Genomic DNA, 2,771 nt, shown 5'->3' with positions numbered 1-2,771 from the left:
CGGTACGCATGCTGCCTTTGCGCGATGGCAGCTGCACATGTGGAAGTAAACCATTGGGGAGAGTGGGGTTTGCTATAAAATTTCTGTGTGGGAACATATGCTTCAATTGCTGTTTTGAACCATTCAGTGGTCTCATTTGCGCACTGTTCAGCAGGAAGTGAAAAGATATTTTGCCATGGGGCGTCTCTGAGGAGATCCCTGATGGCTTCCCAGTCAGCCTTTTTATAATATCTTGTTGTTTTGAGCAATGGCTCTTCCGTTTTGAAAACTAGCAGGGAGACCCGACATTGCCTGGGATTAAATGGATGTTTCATCCTCTGATATTTTATTGTCATCGAAATCGATGAAAGTGCCCATTTTTCAATCATATCGTTTAGTCCCTGCTCTAGTTGTACACCAGGAGGAAGCTTCACATGCCTCCCTACAGTGACTTAGTCAACAATGCATTGTAGTTTATATTGCACTGTAGAGAACCTACTTTTGATTTTATGAAATTATTCTTATATATTACGGCTTGAATTAAAGTTTAAAATGCAAAAGTCAAGTATCATGGTTCAATTGTGTTCTCTCTCTTTTTTTTTTTCATTCACGTTCACCCCTAAGAAGGCATATTGCCACTTGGATGTAAGGGGCTACTTACCATTTGGGACCATACCTAGGAAAGATTAACAAGATGTTGATTTATGTTACATTTAAACTCCTGCATATCAGTACAGTCAAGGAAGCAGGTAGCAGGAAAGGAATTCCAAAGTTTAACTGTTTGAAGGAAGAAGCTATTAAAGTAGAAAGCTTTCTGGTATTTAGGGACTTCAACAGTGAAGGGGTGTGATTTTGTTGCTAAGTGAGTTTATGGAGGATATGTATATCAGGGGGACACAAATGCAACCCCATTATATATTTGTAAACTAGGCACAGAGATGCAGCATTGCAGTGATGGGACAGGGGTTGGAGCTTAGTTGACAAAGTGAACCTATTAGATTGAAGACTCTTTTTTGGACTCTATCCAAGAGGGAGAGGCTAGTGGTAGATGCACCAGCCCAGATGTGATAACAATACTCCATGCATTGGCAAATAGTGGTCTTGTAGAGGTACTGGATACTCTCAGAGGTGAGTAGTTTTCTAGCATGATAAAGGGAACCCGCATTCTTTGCAGCAACTTTTGCAATGTCCTCAATGCATTTGTTCCAGTTCATATTGCCCATGAATGTTAGGCCGAGAAGTTTGAAGGAAGAATTCTCAAGTAGGGTGTCATTTGTCATGGATGTCGGTGGTTGGAGAAACATGAACAGAAACATTCATTTTGAACACACCCCTGTCATATCAAAAAACCTATGGTTGATTTTATATAGCAGGTCTTTCTGCTAATGTGGTAATAAAACTTTTAAAATTTACTTGTGATATTAGGCTGTATCAGGTATTAAGTTTAGTCAAAATCGGCTTACCTACTTTCGTCGTTTTTTTTTTTTTTTGATTATTGATACTTATCAATATCAAAGACATTCCAATACAAAACCTATCTAAAAACACTGTTAGATACATAAAGTACATTTGTGTGCAATTTCATAAAATAATCGATTCAGCCGTTTACGAGTCCATAGGGAACAAACTCACACACACAGAGTTTCTTTTATATAATAGATAGATAGATAGATAGATAAATTATATTTCACTTTTTTGTTTTCTTTTTAATTTTTTTCCTTTGAAGATTGTAATGCTGGGTATGGGACAGCCAAACCAGCTGCCAACATTGCCCTGCTTTTATTGAAACCAATCGAGAGCTCTTTTTAGTATTCTCGTTGTTCCCTTAAGTGCAATTGTCTGGATCTCTTTTGCACTTTGTTCACCAGGAATATTAGTAAGGTAAGACTTCAGGTTCTTCTTCATAAGCCCTGTGGCACGTATAATAACTGGCATGATTGATATCTCCCTAAGATTCCAGTTTCTTTTCATATCATACATGAGATCTTGATATTTGGTATGTTTCTCTCTTTCAGCTTCAGACCTCCATCATTAGGAACACTCACTTCAACCAAGGTTGCGACTCTCTCTGACTTATTCCATATAACTATGTCAGGTTTCACAGCAGCATTTTCAAGGTAAGTGGCTGTAGGTTTTACATGGTCGTAATGTATGGTATATTTCACCTGTGTGTGTGTGTGTGTGTGTGTGTGTGTGTGTGTGTGTGTGTGTGATTCTTGCCTCTACGTGACATACACATTATTATTATTCATTTACTATTAATCTGTTATTTATTAAAACAAAAAGCAATAGCGAAATGTACTAAAACTTAAACTTAAGTAAATGCTATTTAAAGAAATGATTACATTTATTTACATGTGCTTATTGTTTTTTATTTATAGTTTTTTTTATTTATTGTTTTTTACTTATTCTTTTTTACTTATATTCAACTCAAACAAGACATATTAACACTGAGATGTAAAGAGTACCTGTAAATCAGGGGTTAGAGTTATAGTGGTATTCTAAGTGGTGCAGCAAGATGTTTGTTTAGATTACATTTAATTTCTGTATGTTGGTACAGTCAAGGAGACAGGAAATGGAGGGAATTCCAAAAGTAACCAGTGCAAGGAACGAAGCTATGCAATAGAAAGTTTTTCAGAATTTTCAGAGACTTTTACACTGAAGGAGTGTAAATTTGTTAATTGATGGATTAGTCGGGGTATTCACATTGAAGGGGGCACAAGTATAGCAAGTTTGTTGGAGCACATTCTGTTGAAGTACTTGTAAAACAAGCACAGGGATGTAACATTGCA

The sequence above is a fragment of the Euprymna scolopes genome, chromosome 10 (assembly GCF_053919585.1).
Source record: "Euprymna scolopes isolate OS-2025 chromosome 10, ASM5391958v1, whole genome shotgun sequence".
Taxonomy (NCBI): Eukaryota; Metazoa; Mollusca; class Cephalopoda; order Sepiida; family Sepiolidae; genus Euprymna; species Euprymna scolopes.
This window is presented reverse-complemented; position numbering follows the sequence as displayed.